The 21,473-nt window shown below is 41.1% G+C and overlaps 1 long non-coding RNA gene across 1 annotated transcript in view; it reads right to left on the bottom strand.

Annotated features, from left to right (window-relative positions):
- LOC309348824 overlaps positions 1-21,473 on the bottom strand; it is a 169,662-nt gene that overhangs the window by 60,751 nt on the left and 87,438 nt on the right. The gene's annotated exons all lie outside the window — the stretch shown is intronic.

Here is a 21,473-nt window from a genome sequence, read left to right as displayed (position 1 = left end):
AATCAGCATTTCTGTAAGCTGCTTTGGTTCGCCAGAAGCGGCTTAGTCATGCTGGCCACATGACCCGGAAGCTGTCTGCAGACAAACGTCGGCTCCCTCGGCCAGTAAAGCGAGATGAGCACCGCAACCCCAGAGTCAGTCACGACTGGACCTAATGATCTGGGGTCCCCTTTACCCTTTACCTTACTGTCTGGCAACCATAAAGCTGAGGGAGATCTTTAAAACATGACAGAAAAAACAATATGAACAGAACAGACCATCCCAGAACAGTATTTTTAGAGAACTCACTGAATCCCTTAACTCCCCCTTCTCCACAGGCATGGTCAACCATATAGACCCCCCAGCTCATGGCTCCATGCCCTACTGTCAGCCTGTCCTGTTAAGATTACCCAGTCTACCTAACCTCCCATTATGTATAATGGAAGACACACATATCCCTTGAACACACTAAGTGAGGAATGGGCTGCATCTAGCAAGGATAGGAGAAATAGCTCCAGGCAATAGCTCTTCTCCCAATGTCCAAATATTTAAAGCACCTCTTCCTGATGATCATGACTGTCTTGTGAGTGGCTAGTTAAGAGCCAGCTGTCCGTCAAAGGCCACCAGGAATGTGCCTTTAGAAGATTACTGTTGCCAACAGCCTTTGTCCTTCAACTTTCATCTATCAACACTGCAATGTTATCCACAAGACCAGAAGCCCGCTCTTCAGTAATTACAATAGGGTAGACTTAAATTGTTTTCTTTATTTTCTATAAAAGCTCCATTTTGCCTCTTTCTTTTGCCCACCTGCCTTATATTCTTAATACACTTCTTGAATGGGTTCATGTGTGTGTTGGTGCTAGACTCCAAATATTACTACCCCCCTGAGAGCACTGACCATATGGCTTCATGCCGTGTGTGTAAGTGGAATTTGACAGAGAAAAGCCAGCTGCCTTGGGCTCCAACAAAAGACAAATAAAGCTGCTTGCTCTCTCTGTGTCTCCTTTGAGTATTTGCCTTGGATTCTCAGATTTTGTTTCTGCTTCAGGTTAGAACAGGTGTGGGGCACTAAAACAATTAAAAAATATATTTTAAAAACAATCCAATACAAATGCAGACTGGGAAATATCTCCATGTAAAGGGCTTGTTGGAAGAAGGAGGTCTTAGATGCCAAAAGACAACAGAGCCAGTTTCTGTCTAATATTTAACAGGAGGGGATTCCAAAGTGTAGGTGCTGCAAGGCCATAGTACATAGTAAAGGCCTGGTTCCTATATTGTGCAGAACAGATCTTCTGATGAGTTGGTATCTGCAGGAACCCCTCACATGCTGAGTGCTCAACTGGGTATATATAAGGGTTATCTCCCAAGGTTTATCTGACAATAGAAAATTGTCCTATTTCCAAATGTAATTATAATGATAATGAAATTTTCTATGATACACACTAAAACATCTTCATAAATATTTGAAAATATGCTGTTCAACGGATTCTGGAAGACAGGAGGCTGACTCCTGACAGCCAATTAATTATCACAATCAGAGGAATTCTAGACAAAGTACCTTCACTGTTAATGTGAAGCCTAATTAAAATTCATGTCCCATAAAAGTCACTTGACTCTCAATTATGATTAAGTATGCAAGGTCACTAGAACACAGTGAGAGACTGAGCCAAATGCAGTCCCTTAGTTACTCAGTGACAGTTCAAAAGTATTGTCATGCTTTGTGAAGAACTGTACGTAAAATACAAATTACAGTTCAGTGTATTTCAGTGTGAATGGCTGACAGCAACAATCTTCTGGCCTTGTAGCTCATTTGAATGTGCTGCAGTAAAGTAGGTGGAACCAACTGGTGCCCTTGCACTCGTGGAATTGCTTTTGATTCAGCAAAGGCATCACTAATAGAAGAGGAAGCTATTTCCCCCAGCATCATTCATGTTATATTTAACCCAGTCAGATGGGCGGGGTACAAATATTACAATTATTATAATATTTAAAGCCTTTTGCTGCCATCCATCTCCAAAGATATCAATGTGGAATATAAAAGGGACGAATAAACAAAAAATACCTCAATAAAATACAATAAAATTAAAGGAATAAATAAATAAATGTTGACGTTGGTATTAACAGTACAGTCATACCTCGGGTTACAGATGCTTCAGGTTGTGTTTTTTCGGGTTACGGACGCGCCAAAACCCGGAAGTACCGGAATGGGTTACTTCTGGGTTTCAGCGATCATGCATGCACAGAAGTACTAAATTGCGCTTTGTGCAGAAACGCCAAATCGCAACCCGCGCGTGCACAGACACGGCGCTGTGGGTTGCGAATGTGCCTTCCACACGGATCACATTCGCAACCCGACTGTCCACTGTACTCCTATAGAAAAGGGATTCTAGAGATATGGTGCCACCACAGAGAAGATTCCCTTGTCATGTAACAAACTTCCCAGGGCAAGGGAAGAGCTACCCCCCTTGGAAGATCCTAAGATTAAGGTTAGAGGAAGGAAACGCAATAATCGCTTCATGTTTTTGGTCCCAGGCTGTATAACTAAGCCTGGAAGAAGAGGCACTTTGCATTAGGCTCAGAAGCCAATAGACATCCAATGTACGTCATTCAGATTGAATGTGTAAAATTATTCCATTGGGCTGTGCCAGCTGAAGTTCTGGCAATTGCATTCTGCAGTAACTGAAGCTTCCGAATAGTTTTCAACGGCAGTTCCACATACTACACATGTGAGTAATCAAATCAAAAGTTTAACCTGAGAATGCATCATAGCGGCAATACTATCACAGTCCAGGAGTTGTGGTAGGAGGCAAACCAACCCCAAAGCTGCAATGGGTCTCTACACATTTGCGTTCCCTTGGGGAATGCAACCCCATGTAGACCAGATTGCTCACCTAATTCCCAGACAAAGGAACCATTTACCAACAGCACCTCTATCTTATCTGGCTTTGTTTGGCTTTAGTTTGCTTGTCCTCACCCAAGCCACATTAAATACAGTTGTCGCTACACAGTGATAATCTACACAAACTGTAATCTGCACAGTTGTAATCTACACAAATTCAGTTGTAATCTACACAGACTGCAAGCTATCACCTGCACAGCCTCACTTGACTTAGATGATATATAGAGAAAAACACCACACTCCAAAACCTCTGATGATCTCACCATGTGGTACGTATGTTTAACAGCATGGGGGATAAGATGGAACTTTGCAGGACTCTACAGCACAATGCAATGGAGTCAAGCAAAAATCACCCATGCTATTATCTGAAAGCAGCACTGGGAGGGATCCAATGTCACATTAAGGTGATCGTCTCATCAGGGCAAGCATTTCACCCTCTTGTCTCCCTGTTCTGCACTGTTCCATGGATTCTTCTGACCACTGCAAGCCAGTTTCACGGGGCATGGGGGGAATGAGGGGGGGGGGCCATAGTGCAAGTAAAAATCCTTGCACAAGGCTTCTGCTGATTGGACTCATGAGTGCCCCTAACTCCCATTCTACAGAGTTAATCTTGCAAGATACTATGGTATCAAAAGCTGTGGAGAGATCAAGAAGAATTAACAGAATCACACTCCACCTCTCCCCCCTCAACAAAGCTCATACATAGGGTCTTAGTGCCCAAACCCACACTAAACCTGGACTTAAATTAATTTAGGTGATCCTTTCTATTTCATTCAAAAACAAATTGAGGGCAACTGCCACGACCTCCTCAAGCCCCATGCCCTCAAATAGGGATTTTAACAACTGGGCAATACAAATTACAATTTCCTAGGTCCCAAAACATTTATGAAGGAATGGCTGTGGAATGGCCATCTTCAGTCAGCAAAATAAGAATACTGTGCTGTTATCAAGTTATGCTACTGAAGTAAGCTGCCCTCCCAGCCTTGGAAATAATAGGTTTTAGATGTAATAAGCATGCATATCTGCACAAACATCAGTGAAGCCTCTTTAATTAGCTGTAGCCTATGTAGCACTCAACAGTTAATCAGTTTCATTTATTTCCGATTTTTTTATATATATAAAAATCTGAGCTTGGATGTTTTTGTGTTGTCAGCAAGGAATTTTGATGCTAGGGCGAGAAGTTGCATGTTTTTCATATATAGTGGCCTATCATCAATTTGAACCTAATGGAAAGCATTGCTTAACAACATTTCAAGGGCTGAGTTATAACAATGTGTGTGACTGAGGTATTTGATCATTATCATGAAATCTGATCAAGGAGAAACAATGCTACATTTGTATTTTCCCAAGATGAGCCACTCCAAAAGCAATTTAATTTCAATGAGCAGGCATAATAAAATTAAATTTTAGATAAAAATTCGTACTGCGAAACAAAGCCAAGTTCCAACAGAAAACCTGGACATTCATTTTTTAATCAGGGGCTTGCTAGCAATGCAAACTACCGAGAAAGCACCAAAGCTAGATTATGTAAGACGCAATATCTATTTAGATGCAAAATTGTGCAATTGCTCAAAGTATTTTAGAGCCAATTCTAAAATGCTGGTTCTCAAAGCCAAGTTCTGTTGCATCTTGTTTTCCAGTATCAAAGTATAAAAATCTAAAATCCCATAAAAAATGCAATCATTAAAAACACACACACAAAAACCCAAAAAACCCAACCATCTACAGTCGTACCTTGGTTCTCGAACGCCTTGGCACGTGTACGCTTTGGCTCCCAAACACCGCAAACCCGGAGGTAAATGTTCCAGTTTGCGAATGCTTTTCGGAAGCCAAACATCCGATGCAGCTTCCGCTCGACTGCAGGAAGCTCCCACAGCCAATCGGAAGCCGCACCTTGGTTTTTGAATGATTTCAGGAGTTGAACGGACTCCTGGAATGGATTAAGTTTGAGAACCAAGGTACCATTGTATCATAATTGTACAATGTTAAAGAAAGTAAGGTTTTTTAAAAACGAAACCTAAAATTATATTCATCGACACCTTTTCACCAGCTGGAAACGTCACAAACTTAAAACAGCACAATCTTCTCTTGAAAATGTCAGAAATTAAAGTAAGACTGGCAAAGAAGACCCTCACCTGAAACGCAGGACAGCCATGCCAGTCATGTCAGACAGTATTGAATTAGCAGCACCAGTGATCTGGCTCGGTATAAAGCATCTTTCTATCTTCACAAGTATAAAGGTGTTGCATGATAATATTGTTACTTCAGCTCTCTGGATTTTTGTACTCATGAGGGTGGGAGCCAACACCTTTATAGACTTAAGATTCTGCCTGTGGATATTTTTTATATAAACCTTTCTATTTTCTAACACATTTTGTGCAGGCTTCCAGGGGTCAGGGTTTTGAAAGAGAGAATATCATGTAGAAATTAGGCTGCTCCATATTCATGTCTATCTAGAATCCCTAGCCCTGTATTTTCTTCTTCTCATTATTCAGAGAGGGAAGACAACACTTTTAAACACAGTTGACAACTGAAAGCAATAGCAAAGTTCTGGTAAACAATAAATTTACTGCCTGAAGCTTGCTGGCAGCAAGAGCTTGGCACTGTTAAAAATATATATTCTGATTATGCTTATGCAAGTTTTTGAAGGAACTAGTATGATTCTGAAATTTGGTGACATGTAATGATGTGGGACTAGCTCTTTATTAAACTGTCCTGCATTTCTATTTCTTGAGACAGAGAGAACTTGCAGTTGGGAAATTGTAGGTGGCTTTTAGCTAACTAGACAACCTATTACAACTATTATTTAGCTTGCACAGTCCACCCAAAATGACATGGTCTCTGCTAAGGCAATTGAAAATCCAAATATTTCAAAATCTGACAGGTGACAATAGGCCTGTATTGCATTAAGCAAAAACACCAATGAGCCTTGAAAGCCCATTAAAGACTAAAGCAGTTATTATGTTATAATTTTTTGTTGACTACAGTCCATTTCAATGTGTAAACAATTCATTTACATAAATACTCCTGAAATATCCTTTAACAATCCTAAGAATTATAGAAAATCCATTCTAATACACTACAAAATATATGACGAATGGGTTTCTCTTTTTGGAGAGTTTCATTATCTCACAATATTTCTGGAGCAGTCATACCTATTCATGCACTATGATGCCTGATTAATGTTCTTTTAGTCATGTATCTTGAATGCATACTTCACCTCACATTTTCCCAGGTTCATTAAGCATGAGCAGGAAAAGAAAGGATTTACCCAGAGAACTATATCTACTGTATATATTCAGTTTTTTTTTTAATGTAGAGTAAAAACTTACTGCAGAAGGCAAATGGATTAGACTGCATTAGAATATTAGGTAAGTCATAAAAGTATAGGAATGTACATCAGATTTGAACTGAGAAATGAAGCAGGGTACCTTGTAAGGAATTGTATGACAACGCACAATTCAAACCAGGGTCCTCTGAAGCACTTTGAGGTCCAGACATCTCAGAAATGCTACATACAAGCGTCTACTAATGGTTAGGTTGTATCTAAGCATATTGTATTAGCAAAATAGCACAGCCGGGGGAGGGAGGCAAGGAGGAGTAGCTTTGCAAATGCACGTCTCCTGCTTGCGGAAAACTTACAGATGGGGAAGGGGAACTCTGAGAGGTTTTATGTATGATCAGATGGAATCGTTTTAGCACAGCCCTCCAATCCCTGTGCTTTGGGGGAGGAAACAAGTCTGCAAGAGCAAAACATATGTCACTAAGAATGAAGGGTAGAGATGGGAAGCTCCATTGTGACTGACCAGTGGAGCTTGGAACCGGAAGGAAAGATTTTCCATGGGAATTAAAGTCTATTAGTTCCAAATATTAGAATCTACGGTCACTCAATGAAGCTGAATGCTGACATATTCAGGATACGCTTCTCCACAAAGCACATAGATAAACTACAAATACTCACTGCCACAAGGTATAGTAATTGACTATCAACCTGGGATAGCATAAGAAATGTTTGGACAATTTCATGAGCGATAAGGCTATCCAAAGTGGTGGTATGCCTTTGAATACCAGTTACTATGGAGCATTATTAGGCAGAATGCTATTGCATTCATGGCTTTGGGTTGGCCATTGTGAGAACAAAACCTTATACTATGTGCAGCTAGGCGTAACCCAGCACGGCACTTATTACATTGTTAACATCTCAGGGCAACTGAGTAGAGAACGGGGGTAAGGCTAGAGCAGGCATAGGCAAACTCAGCCCTCCAGCTGTTTTGGGACTACAACTCCCATCATCCCTAGCTAACAGGACCAGTGGTCATGGATGATGGGAACTGTAGTCCCAAAACATTTGAAGGCCAAGTTTGCCTATGCCTGGGCTAGAGCAAAGCCTCTGAGGCAGTTCTTGGAGGCCAGGCCAGACACATCCATATGGTGAAGTTTATGTTTAAGACACTCTGGTCTAGATTGTTTAGGATTTTTAATGATTAAAGCTGCACTTTGAAACAATATGGTTATCATTGCAGAGCATATAGGAAGGGTTATGTGCTTGCTCCAATTAACACAGCTGCATTCTGAACTAACTGAAGCGCCTGAGCTGTCTTCAAAGGTGGAGAATGCTACAGTAATCTAGCCTGGAATTTAGTTAGTATGAATGATCTAGGAGTATGATCTAGGAGTCTTGGTTGACCACAAACTTGACATGAGCCAACAGTGTGACGCGGCAGCTAAAAAAGCCAATGCAATTCTGGGCTGCATCAATAGGAGTATAGCATCTAGATCAAGGGAAGTAATAGTGCCACTGTATTCTGCTCTGGTCAGACCTCACCTGGAGTACTGTGTCCAGTTCTGGGCACCACAGTTCAAGAAGGACACTGACAAACTGGAACGTGTCCAGAGGAGGGCAACCAAAATGGTCAAAGGCCTGGAAACAATACCTTATGAAGAACGGCTAAGGGAGCTGGGCATGTTTAGCCTGGAGCAGAGGAGGTTAAGGGATGATATGATAGCCATGTTCAAATATATAAAAGGATGTCACATAGAGGAGGGAGAAAGGTTGTTTTCTGCTGCTCCAGAGAAGCGGACACGGAGCAATGGCTCCAAACTACAAGAAAGAAGATTCCACCTAAACATTAGGAAGAACTTCCTGACAGTAAGAGCTGTTCGACAGTGGAATTTGCTGCCAAGGAGTGTGGTGGAGTCTCCTTCTTTGGAGGTCTTTAAGCAGAGGCTTGACAACCATATGTTAGGAGTGCTCTGATGGTGTTTCCTGCTTGGCAGGGGGTTGGACTCGATGGCCCTTGTGGTCTCTTCCAACTCTATGATTCTATGATTCTATTCTATGATTCTATGAATGACTACTTCTACCACGGTACTTCCCGAGCCATCTCTTTAACAGTTTGTCTCTTTGGCAGGATCTGCCAGAAATAGCAAGTGAAGTAGCTGTGCATATGTTCCTCTCCCACATACACAAAACAGTACTGCTTTGCGTTGTAGCCAACCTGACCCTAAGTAATTAATCTTGCCAACATTGGAAACAAATTTTGTTGCTTTTTTTTTTTTTGCCTTCCTTGACTTCATGGATCAATAATCTGATTATATCTCTTTGACAATAATGTGTTCCTCTCACGCGCTGCTAACTCCCTTCACTCTGGACCACACACTTGGCCTCATTAAGGGTCAATACACTTTGCCGCACGATCTATGCAACATACAAGCTCGCTCACTCTCTCCTGCAGTCCGAACCTCAGGCATTAATTGGGACAGGAGCAATCATACCTAGAAAAGAACTAATTTCTTCAGGCTTAGCCTTCTGATGTTATTAGTAATTTCACAAACTCTGTGTGAAACTGCTTCACCTCTAGGAGGACATATGCTCACTAATTGACTTCGGTGGGGGTGTTCTTGTGGTTTTGGCTTTCTTTAATCCAACAACCTGTCATTCCCTAAGATTTAGGCTATTGGAAATCTTGTTTTTGCTAAGTCTTCCTCAGCTTGGCCTCCTCCACCCACCACAGAGGTCAGCAGCCCCAGCTTCTGATCTTTCTCATTTGCTTTTACAACACATCTATCTTACCTGCAGCCTAGTGCTTCAAGAAACTGCTGTGAGAACAAACATCCTACTATTTCATGAATTGCACCATGTTTTATGCCTTCAGCTGCTCTCTTCTTTGTGCCATCCTTCCAGCTGCACTTCATAGAAAAGTATGCATGGGGTTATTGCTTCCCCACCCTAGTTTGGCTTAACCCATTAATATCTGCAATATTTTGCACGACACTTCAAGTGGTGAGACTAAGAAGAATTATTGCTTCATTTCAGAAAAGAAAATGACTTACTGCCAAGCTTGATCTCCACTTATTCAGTGGATTTTTTTTTTAATGGCTAATCCAGCAACGCAAGTGTCAAAATTCTATTTTTAAAAATGGCACAGGCAGTTGTTTCTGCTTTGGTCTCATAGAACGATAAAGTGCCCATGAAACCAACATGTATTACTTCTAAGGACTGCATTGCACATTACAGAGAAGTGGCAATAGCACAGACCGGAGCACTGTGTGACTCATCAAGATGAATGCAGTCCACAAGGCTCAATAAACTTGTTATTTTTGTTCCCTGACAAGATTGCAGAGAGGAAAAGTTTCAAGCATGTTGCAAGAAATAGCTGGCGGGCTGTGCCTGGGTTAGTGGGTCTCAGCTTCCAGAGCTACGCCTACTCTTTGCACTTCTGCTGTAATAACTGGAAGAGGAAGTTGGGTGCCTTCCTCACTACAAGGTGCAGGAATCTGAGCTGCAGCGAGATACAGCGTGGCAATGTGAGAGATGCAGGTTCCACTTCTAAAAGTCACACAACAGGAGAACCAAAATCAGGAGTGTTAACCAATGGCCCAATAAAATTGGTCTTATGCTGTATTACAACATATTATTGTTGCTTTGAGTATGATTATTATTAAGCACCATCGGTGTGAATGGTGCTTCTGAGGCCACTGCCTTGAGGATCACATATAATAAAAATAATAAAAATAATATGCAGTTGTTTCAGGTACCTGTTATTAGGCTTGTAATGCCTAAAGTAGTCTAAGGAGAACTGGGGAGGAACTTTGGAATATGTGTGACTTTCCCATATATGCAACAAAGAAAAATGGCTGACAGGTGAGCACAATCCACATGTGACAACAAAGAACAATTATTATGGAAATGCAACATTACAGAAGGGCAAAATGTTCAGCCCAACTTTACACTCATGCCCTACACATGAGTAACACATAAATAGAACTGGTGAAAGGAAGAAAAGGAGGTGAAAGAGAAAGTAGAGGAAGGTAAGTTCACCTATCCTCAATATCATCACTTTTTGCTCTATATTTAGTCTAGAATATAAGTATTCTTTTAGTGAGGTACTATTCCTTTTGCATTCAAACTTTGGAGAACCTGAATTACTCCAGAATGCATCACATTAGAAGACAGTGAGCTAAAGAGGGGAGCTTTTAATTGCAGCTGTAATAGAGTGAAAAAGTTTCACAGGAATTTCAGTGTAAGATATTTACCTTCTCAAGGGCTGAGATATTTCCCTCTATGGCTGTCATCCAGACTCCCTTCCACTTAGGCTGTACTTAGCAGGTGGATTAGAAGGAAGTAATTTGACCCCTTTATACCTTCTGTTTGACCACAAACTGCCTTTAGGAAGCTGTCTTAACCCACTGGAACTGAGGGCGAATGTACCAAGGACTTGATCAGCAGAGGGAGTGAGCCACTTGTTCCTAGATCAATTAGTGATTACCTCACCTGCATCTGGTAAGCAAACTAGCAGCCAGAACACCTGGCAGAGAATTGCATTCTCTCCTGCACTACTGCTAGTTAGGAAGACAGAGGCAAAAGAGTAGGCAAAGCAATTCAGTGGGTTTCTATTTCCCCCTCCTCCCATGGCAGTGCCTAAATTGATACAGTGGTACCTCGGGTTACAGACGCTTCAGGTTACAGACTCCGCTAACCCAGAAATAGTACCTCGGGTTAAGAACTTTGCTTCAGGATGAGAACAGAAATTATGCGGTGGCAGCATGGCAGCAGCAGGAGGCCCCATTAGCTAAAGTGGTCTTCAGGTTAAGAACAGTTTCAGGTTAAGAACGGACCTCCAGAATGAATTAAGTTCTTAACCCGATGTACCACTGTACTGACCAAGAGGACGGTGTCAGTCATTCTCTGGTTCACCACAAGGAGCAACGTTGCCAATCAAACAAGGTTCAAGATAGATGGATGATTCAAGGATCTCTAAATGAGACTTGAGTTTTCTGAATGAAGTATTCAGGCTTGATCTGTGCGGCTCTAATTCTGATTTTGTGGAAGGCAATAAGGTAGTAATTGCTATCACAGTTGCTGATACAAGAAGCAAAACTGAGCTCCTCCGGGTGACATGTTTATTGTGTGTTCATTCTATTTTGCTTGTAGAAAGCATATCCAGAGATTAGACTAGGCTTGGTCTTTATTGAGCATTTTGGTCTGATTTGTCTGTGGGATATCTCCATGTCTTTCCATTAATAATACGTTCATCTGATCCTTTTCAATGAATTTCCCTGTCATTTTCCAAACTGCAAGAAAAGTGGCTTTGTTGTGCTAAGTCAACAGAACACTTGCACAAACCTCAATGTGCTTGAATCCATCCTGCAAAATAGTGTTGGTCTGGAGGCAACTTATGAGTTGGAAAGTGCTGGTTGAATGAGTACAATGTATTTTTTCCCAATGTATGTTCTTACTACCACTAGGGTTGACTCTGCACACGCAGCACTTATACCGACGGTAGCTCTGTGTAAGTGTATGTGTGTGTGTGTGTAAGGGAACTTCCCCCCTCCTCAGTACAAGACTTCTGAGCAAAAACTGCAAATTTTGAAGCTGGAGTACAAGGTTTCTAAATTGCTGTTCTGTCAGCATGGCCATGCAGCTTCTCAGATACAGACACTTTTAATCAAAAGCACAGCTACTAACACAGGAACACTGGCTGGAAATTACTGATGGCTTGCCAAGTGTGCAATGTATAAGAAAAAGTATGATTTACAGATCATTTCCCCATGCAGATGCATTGCATGACCTTTGAATACTATATAGATTTCCCATCTCCCACCCCCATATGTGGAGGATCATCTTTAGTGAAATCATGTGACACTATCCCAAAGTACTTTTGCGTTCTACAGGCAGGGAGTGATGTCCGTGTGGTGAACAGGAGCATTCTGGGAAGATTGCAAGTAGCCCTGCTCTTGTACTATTTACTTGTAGAAACAGTTTAAGGTACATTCCTAACTTCACTTACCTGGGAGTAAGCCCCATTAAATTATACTTCTGGGTATAATTGGCGAGGAATGCTGCCTCACTGCAGCTGTACTCAGTTTTCTTAAAAGATACATCCATTTCCCTCCTTCCTCTTCATAGTATAATTTTTATTGTGTTTTTTTTAAAATAAACCATCAGCCCATCTCAAAATAATACTCCAGAACACGCCAACATTTTCTATATGAGCTAATCTTCTATCTTCAAGGGGAGGAGTGTGAAACAGAGGCTGATAATGTCACAAAGCTGACAGCGGGGGCGGACATGAGAAGAATTATAGGCATTCAACTAACGTTAAAAGGACAATAACACTCTGGCTTATGGCTATTTATTTTTTTATGAGAGACTTGGCAGGACTTTGATTGAAGTTTTGATTGCCATATGCTTTCCCCAAGAGGCACAGTACTGTTTGTAAACTGGTCTATAATTGAAATTGAAATTTATTTATTTATTTTTAAAAAAATAATAATCGTGAAATATGATAATTCATTAAAATACATATTCCTTTGGAGGGTTTCCTCATTGATCTTTGTTGTACTAAATCTGTTTACACATCAAAGACCAAATTGCATTCTGCCTTCCTTCATTTCTGTCAGACCCTTCCTGTTGTTTTTCTTGGGACTGAATTACACAAAATCAAACCAGCATCCCATTTCACAGTTCTCCCTGCATCAACTATTATTCCAGGATAATGATGCTTCATGCAGAGTTCTAAGTTCTTCCTGCCCTCTGCACTGGTAAGCCTTCAGCTACTTAACAGTGTTTGTTTGTGTTAGCTTTCTCTTAAACTGTTTGCATTTTGGAAAGTGAATAATAAATAAAATCATTAAAATGTTTTTCTATTGGGCCGCATCCTACTAAACAAGACTCAAATTCCACTGAGGGCCAAACTGGAGACATGGCAGTTGCCCCATAGCATGACTTTGCATAGCTGTTTAAAAAACAAGTGGGGGGGGGAGACCTAGGTTGAGATTGTGATGTACAGAAAAGAGGGAGGCTTTAAGCCTTTGCTCCATCCAACATGGGCCCAAATCAGTCTCTCTCTCTCTCTCTCTCTCTCTCTCTCTCTCTCTCACACACACACACACACACACACACACACACACACACACACACACTTCCTACTAGCAATGGGAGAAATGTACTTTTTAATCTTAACCACATCTGGCAAATGTATGATCTGAAGTCCCTGCAGCAGATCAGCAAATCTCTGCCAAAAGAGACTGACTCTGAAGTGCTACTGAAGCTGCCGTCCCTCTAAGGAAGGGGTCAGCAAGGCTTACCGGGCATGGGCCGGATCACTCCAGCGGAAATCCTTCATGGGCCGGACCAGCACAGTGCGACACTGGAAATTGTGTCTGCATATGTCCACGGCACCGGAAATTGCTTCTGCACATGCCCAGTGCCGAAACTCGCACCTGCACAGAAGTGATTTCCGGCATCTGGGCATGCGCAGAAGCAATTTCCGAAGCCACGGAAGAGAGTCCCCGTGCCGCGCTGTGCCAGTTTAGTGCAGTGCGTGGGGACTCGCCAAGTGGGCGGCTTGGTTCAGGGGTGGTTCGGGGGCCAGTTAAACAGCCTCCATGGCCTGCTTCCAGCCCATGGGCCTTAACTTGCTGACCCCTGCTCTAAGGAGCAAGCTTTGTCACTCCCTTGTGACATGCCAGGGGCTATTTCTCCAGATTTTCATAAAGCACATAAATGGTTGCCCATGGTGTCTTCTTGCAAATGTACAGTCATTCCTCATGTTACATTTGCTTCAGGTTGAGCGTCCCGCGGTGACCCAGAAGTAACGGAATGGGTTACTTCCGGGTTTCGCTGCTTGCGCATGTGCAGATGCGATAAATGATGTCACCCGCATACGCAGAAGTGGTGAATCGCGACCTGCGCACGCACAGACGTGGGTTGTGCTCTGTTCAGGTTGTGAACAGGCCGCCAGAACAGATCCCGTTCACAACAGAGGTACCACTGTATTTAAAATGTATTGCAAAGACACAAGTTAAGGAATCAGCTTTTCTAAACATGACTGACTTATCAAGCCCTGTTTAGGGAAGTTTCTATGTCTGAAGTTTTATTTTGTTTTTAATGTTCTGTTGAAAGCCACCCAGAGTGGCTGGGGAAACCCAAGCAGACGGGCAGGGTAGAAATAACAACAACAACAACAACAACAACAACAACAACAACAACAACAACAACAACAACTATTATTATTATTATTATTATTATTATTATTATTATTAAAATTTAAGTGACTACCTTACATCCAACTTATGCCAGCTCATTTCTATCTAATGAATTGGTGGTGAGCGCTGGAGGTTATCTAACAATATTGCTTCTCTGCTGCTATTCAGGGTTGCCAATGACATCCCCTCTCATTGGAGAGCCAGCTACAAGATTTTGGTTCTAGCTACCAAAACAAGGACAGAATTATCCAAATTAGTAGCAAATCAGAATGCCCTGCATCTTTTCCTACCTCATAAACAGCCTCATGGGCCAACGTAGAACCCTTGCCAGACCTAATTTGGTCCCTGGGTTGGAGATTTCCCACTGCTGGAGCATGGCTACTGGAAAATGACTTTTCCAAAGATATCCTGTGAAGTCCTAAAGAAAGTCATCCATATATCGTTTGGGGCTTCATCTCTCCCTGAAAGGAAAGTACTGTTAACGAATTTGTGCATTCCAAATAATGATGTGGCTTGAGTGGGAAAAAGAAAACAAAATGACAAAATGACAGCAGAAAACAATAAAAACAGAGAACCTCAAAGTCCTGTTTACTGAAACAACATTAGGCAGATAGATTGGTATTAATGAGCCACTGTCATGTCTGAATGGCATGGATGGAACCTTCAAATCACCTTCATGAAAATGCCCATTTTAAAAATTAATGCCTCCTCAGCTACTGGAGAAGAAATTTAATAACATATTAATAATTGCTACAGCCACAAAAGTTGCATGGAAAAAGAATGCTAAAACTCTGGGCATCAGCAAATTGTAAAATGAAGTTTTTTTAAAAAATGAAATCCACAAATCAGGCAGTTACAGACTGAAACAAGGGTTTCAGGTGATTTAGTCTCTGTTACTCAGGAGGAATTAAATCCATTGAAATAAACAAAATTTATGAAACTGGATTGTAAAACTTGTCATATGCCTAGGCCCTCATGGACTCAGCAAAGACAGTTGGGTGCCACAAAGCTATAAATAGGTAAATCACGTCATTTGTTGTGTATACTAGGTATCCATTGTGGCAATGACATTGTCAAAAGTTTGCATAGGTTACTATACGATCCATTTCTCCAAGCATTCCAAAGAGGGTCATCATTATTATGACAATAGCAATCCTGTTCGGTGTTTCTCTCACTCCACATAACTTAATGATTGGTGCTTCCTTACATATTATTAATGTCGTCATGGACAAAACAAGATTCACTGCTGTAGAAAGTGTCAAAGAAAGTGAAGCGGGGGGGGGACTTAGTTAGATACTATGCCTTCTGGCTTCTGTTAAGGACTAACTATACCAGTAAGCATAGATTAAAATTCTAATTCTGTTCTTTGGAGAGCCCTGTTTTCCTATGTGTCGATGCACCATCTAACACAGGCATCTCATCATCAGCCTCCTCTCCTCTGACTGTGCTGCTTCTTGCAATCTGCTTCTCTGCTTCTCTTTCCTGTTCAGCATCTGTGCTAGGTGGGTGACAGTAGAAGGCAGATCTGGACTGTCATACATCAATTCAAGAAAGTTAATGTTGCTTTGTGTTTCTTCCTCTGATCAGAAAAGTTTATCACTGTTCCTCTCATATCAGTTTTCATGTGTTCATCAAAATGAACCACATGTCTTGTTCTGACTTTCCTAGTATTCAAGTCCATTACTCTGTATCCTTTACTCCCTGGAGCATAGCCAATCATACTAGTCTTTTGCTCCGGAATCTAACTTGTGCCTACTCTCCTTGGGTACATAGGCATAGGCAGTACAGTGGTACCTCGGGTTAAGAACTTAATTCGTTCTGGAGGTCTGTTCTTAACCTGAAACTGTTCTTAACCTGAAGCACCACTTTAGCTAATGGGGCCTGCCGCCACGCCGCCGGAGCACGATTTATGTTCTCATCCAGAAGCAAAGTTCTTAACCTGAGGTAATATTTCTGTGTTAGCGGAGTCTGTAACCTGAAGCGTATGTAACCTGAAGCGTATGTAACCCGAGGTACCACTGTATTGCCAAACACATGTACTGTGTGTGACATTGGTACTCTTCCATGCCAAAATTCAAAAGTTATACCTGTGGTTCCCTTAGTTGGCAGTCTATTTTGGATATATACTTTAGTGGCTATTACATATTTCTAGTGTGTCTGTGCCACATTTGCAGACTCTGCTGAAAAATTAGTCTCATAGACTTCAGCATACAATTTGACTTCTTTGGTTACTTTGCATTTGCTTACCAATACCATTCAAGCAATTTCAAAAAGTCAGGTACCACCAAATGCTAAGATTTGAGTTAATAGCTCTTATGATAGCTCTAAACAGGATTCCCACTTTAATTTCTTACATTGCGTATAAGCAAATCCTATTCTGTTCTAGGCAAAGAATGTTTAAAAAGAAGCTATATCCATTTTCCTTCTCCTAGGGGTTTGAAATTTCATTATGCCAATTCCATTTTATTTATACATTATCGCAGACTCATGCTGATTAGCAACGCACTTCTTATCTGTATAAGTGTCAGCCTCCAAAAATGGATAGGATGTCACTGGGAGGACTTTGAATCATGAGACCAGGATTATATCTATCTCAAGTTTCCAAGATAGTTCTCTAATGAAAGTTAAATCCTTAAGAAAATGCCCCAAATCCATGGAAGGCTCTTCAGGGCAGTCATTTGCATTGAAGCTTTTATATTAGAATACTGATGTGTGAAAATTCATGTTTCATTTCACATGGCTGAGAGCTTCGTATTTTGAAAAAGCTGCTGTTCCAAAGTTATAGTGCTAAAAGGTTGTATAACATCCCCCTCTTAAACTTGACTTCATTTAAGGTCGCTGTTGAGAGGGAAGAGGATAGTCTCCAGCTATTGATCAGGCATTTCACACATTATTTGGAGCAGCATAGCTGCTGCTGCCTCATGGTGAATCTTAGCAATGCAGGCAATTTCCTCCCACATGGTTAGACCAGCATGCTAGCAATACTCATCCCTCTTTATTGTGATGCTACATAATTCTTAAATCTGTCCCATGTGGTGGTGAGGCAGTTGCATGCAGAGAACTGGTCTGGATTCACTAACTAACGGATGCAACCCTCTCATTGGATGATATAACCCCACACTTTTTTGACAGCGGTCCATGTAGGCATTTTGCTGGCCCTGGGAGACCGTATGTGTCCAGGAGAGGAAACATGAGGTTAGATTCTACAGAAGTCTCCTGTAGGCATTTTGAGGTCATACAGTGGTGTGAGAGCCTGCACATTTGATTCAGTTCACCGCTTATATTTATGAAGAATATTCCAAAGGGACAAATATTTATGAGAAGCAAGCAAGAAACAAGAAAATTAATTATAGCGTAGTGGAAAGTGCAGTGCCAAAAATAAGAGTAAATAATTAACAGATGGAAAACATAGCTGTTGACAGTTGAGGCAATGTTCATACTGTGAACTGGGTTGGGCTGTGAAAGAACTCTCTGAAGAGAATGGTGAATGTTGCCTCTTTTTTTAAAAAACACTATACTAAATTAGGTGAGATTAAACGCTACAGGGAAAATATATGTGGGAGCATGGCATCTGTTTGTAGTCGTATATGTGGAATATCCATGCATCACTTTCAATCATACTAACTATAATTTCCCATAATGTGGGAGTCAAAATACTCGGTCCCTTTTTCTGGCTTGCTCCTTTCATGATCCACATTGCACAGTGCATCGCAAAAAGCTGTACAGGAATGAATGTCACTCACTTATAGTCAAGTAGAAAATAAGCCAATAGAGAATTAAATAAAAACTGTGAAGGAAAGGAATAAAATGCCACTTTTGAAGAGCTGGAACCACAAGAGTAATCTAGTCCAACCCCGCACAATGCAGGAATCTTATGCCCAACGTGGGGCTCAAACTCACAAACCTGAGATTAATTGTATCATGAGTCTTATGCTCTACTAACAGAGCTATCTCAGCATAGTGGTGGGAACAGAAAGCCTATTTTGTTTGCTAATGAGCTACTAGTCAGATGAAAAAAATGAACCTCTCCAGCCACCTGTTACCCTTTGCATCATAATGGTTTTAAAAGATGAATAATGTGGAGAACAGAAATCTACATTACTGGGACAGGAATTATACCATTTCTCTGGTTACCGGCCTCAAACTCTGGAGCAGCCACTGATAAATTTTAAGTATTTGCTGGCGTTTCCTTTTACAAAGCCAGGAACTAGGGTGGGGTAGGGTCTTGAAAGTTCTGATGCTTTGGAACCAAGGGCCGTATAAAGATGCCAGATTCCAGACTAGTGACTGATTTCAGTATCCCAAAAAACAATGTGAGAAGCCATTTGTATGACCTGACCTTTGAATCCAATTATTTCATTTTGAGCTCGGGCAACAAATGTGTGAGCGACAAAGTTTGGAGAAATGAAAAGAAATACCTTTGTGTCCACCTTAACATTTCTCTCGGCCCACAACCCCCGGCCATAGCTGTGTTTTCTGTAGTTATATCCTAACCTAGCCTAGCCTACCCCTCTGGACAATTTCTGCAGTAATTGCAAGGGATTTTACAGAGTCTGTATAATATCCATCACTGTTTCAATAGTCATTTTAAGTGACACCAGAGTCAAGGGTCAATACAGAAGAACTTGGAAAAGAGCTAAAAAAAATAACATAAAAATTTCGAAGCTTGAGAGCATAATGTGTGTGTCCTCCTCTGCAGATTGGAGGTGCCAACCTTTTCAGGGCTTCTTGTGCGAAAGGAGCTGGTTTAGCATGAGAGAAATGCTGATGCAAAGGATACTTGTGAAAAATGATGGTCAGGAAATATAATATAGTTTGGCTTACGGTTCTATTACTCAAAAGGGGGTGGAAATTCCAAACCTTGCTTTTCAAATAAAAACTGCCAAGGCCAAGTAAAAGGAATGAGAACTTTTACGGGTAGGAATTACACCAACAATTCTCTGTCTCTCTTAATTGTCATTTGTAGACTTAACAATATTTAAATGTTCTATATATTCCTCTGGGTGGATGCAGGGCTGTCTTTAGCATTTAGATCTTTGCCACCAGGGTGTAAAGATCCGCCCAGCGCTCCCAAATTTAGTTTAGCCTCCAAATTAACTTTTATTATGCTTATGTCAGACACCACGCTTACGCCTAATCTCTTGTTTACGAAAGAAGGGAGGAAAAAGAAACATTTTTTTTATTTGCTCATTTATTTACAATACACTTATACTTAAGTATATTGTATACTTAAGTATTTCTCTAAACGAATTTGAACTGTAAGTGATGAAATTAAAATGTGCCATTGTGAATGATAAGCACTGCCGCTGGCACAGCGCATCTTTGGTAAATGAGTGCACAAAGTCGAAAGTCTTTAAGTGAAACAGTAGGTATACATTTTGGTAATACCTAGGTATATATGTATTTTGTTTTTCTAGCTTGATCAAAATTATTTATTATTTCATAACAGGTTAAGAGCTTAGGCAGCTTCAGCGGCGGGTGCCTAGCGCCCCCCAGAATTTGGCTCCCAGGTGCCCCGCACCCCTTGCACCCCCGGGTAAAGACAGCCCTGGATGGATGGTTAAGTTCTTTCAAATTTGAAAATGGGGTGGGGTGCTCATCTCTATTTTCTGGCCAAGGGAGCCGGCATTTGTCCACAGACAGTTTTCCGGGTCATGCGGCCAGCATGACTAAACTGCTTCTGGAGCAACACCATGACTAAGGCCAGAGCGCACAGAAATGCCATTTACCTTCCCCTATTCATCTACTTGCACTGGTATGCTTTTGAATTGCTAGGTTGGCAGAAGCTGGGACAGAGCAACGGGAGCTCACCCTGTCATACATTTTGAACCACTGACCTTACGATCAGCAAGCCCAAAAGGCTTAGTGGTTTAGACTACTGTGTCCCGTTCTATATATTATTAACATAGAGAGAGAAAAGAAACAAATGATGACAGCAGAAACCAAACTGAAATGAGGTTTTCCAAAATAAAACGAAGAAAGGAGGTCTATTATTAATAGGATAATTTGGGGAATTGATAGTGAGATGCTGCAATAAAAATATAACTGCAATAAAAAAAATAACAGGCTGTCAACAAAGGCATTCCCTGGCTTCATGAAATATTATCTGACTGTGGTCAAATAACAGGCAATCAATTGACTCGTCAGGGGACAATATTTGACTGCTTAATTGATTAGAGTCCAATATTCCATTGGAAAACAGAGATTTAGATTTAGAACATAGCTTTTGTGCTCAGTATCAAAAGTACCATTATTTGCAAATTAAATCTAACATTCTTTTTATTGTTCCTCTCTGCTGCTGCATTAGGACAATACATATTAAGTTAGACAAATAAAGGTTTTAAGGACACAATTAGCAGGTTTTCTGGCAGGTCGGGAGAAGCATGACAGATTGAGAAAGCTAACATTGCAGGATATTAAAAGGTGCCATTTTTTATTCTGAAAAGAGATGTTCTGTGTCAAAAGTAATTAATTTTTTTAAGCTTTATATAGCAACTTTCTGTCCAGAAAATATTTTACAGAAGTAGCATCATAAAAGATCGAATAAAGAAACCAGAGGCCCACATTTAGAGAAGGATTTTGAGGTTTCATCACACACATCATGCACAACTATTCCTAAGGAACACTGATATATCTGCTATAAAACTGTAACCTCATGACGTCTGATCCCCAGTTGCCAGGTAGACGGGGAAAATGGTAGCAGAGATTAAATAGTAACGAAATGTGCAAAGTTCAGTCTGTGACAATTCATTGAAAATTTAAATGCATGCGAAAGCAGCATAGTGACCATTAGTGGACAGTGTGTTGGGTCAGTGGTGCTCACCTGACCTCCCAACAGCTGAGTCGCTGCTGCTTAATGGGAGAGGCAGAGGCAGGGAGATCAGTACCATGAAACCAATAAGCGTCAGTGACTCAGCCATTGGGACATTTTTTATGTCAGAATTATTCTTTTGTGTAGAGTAGGCTTCCTCAAACTCAGCCCCCAGATGTTTTGAGACTACAATTCCCATCATCCCTGACCACTGGTCCTGCTGGCTAGGGATCATGGGAGTTGTAGGCCAAAAACATCTGGAGGGCCGAGTTTGAGGAAGCCTGGTGTAGGGAG

This window comes from Podarcis erhardii (assembly GCF_964252035.2).
Source record: "Podarcis erhardii genome assembly, chromosome: 1".
Classification (NCBI taxonomy): Eukaryota; Metazoa; Chordata; class Lepidosauria; order Squamata; family Lacertidae; genus Podarcis; species Podarcis erhardii.
The sequence above is the reverse complement of the archived record's forward strand: the minus strand, read 5'-3'. Positions and strand labels throughout refer to the sequence as shown.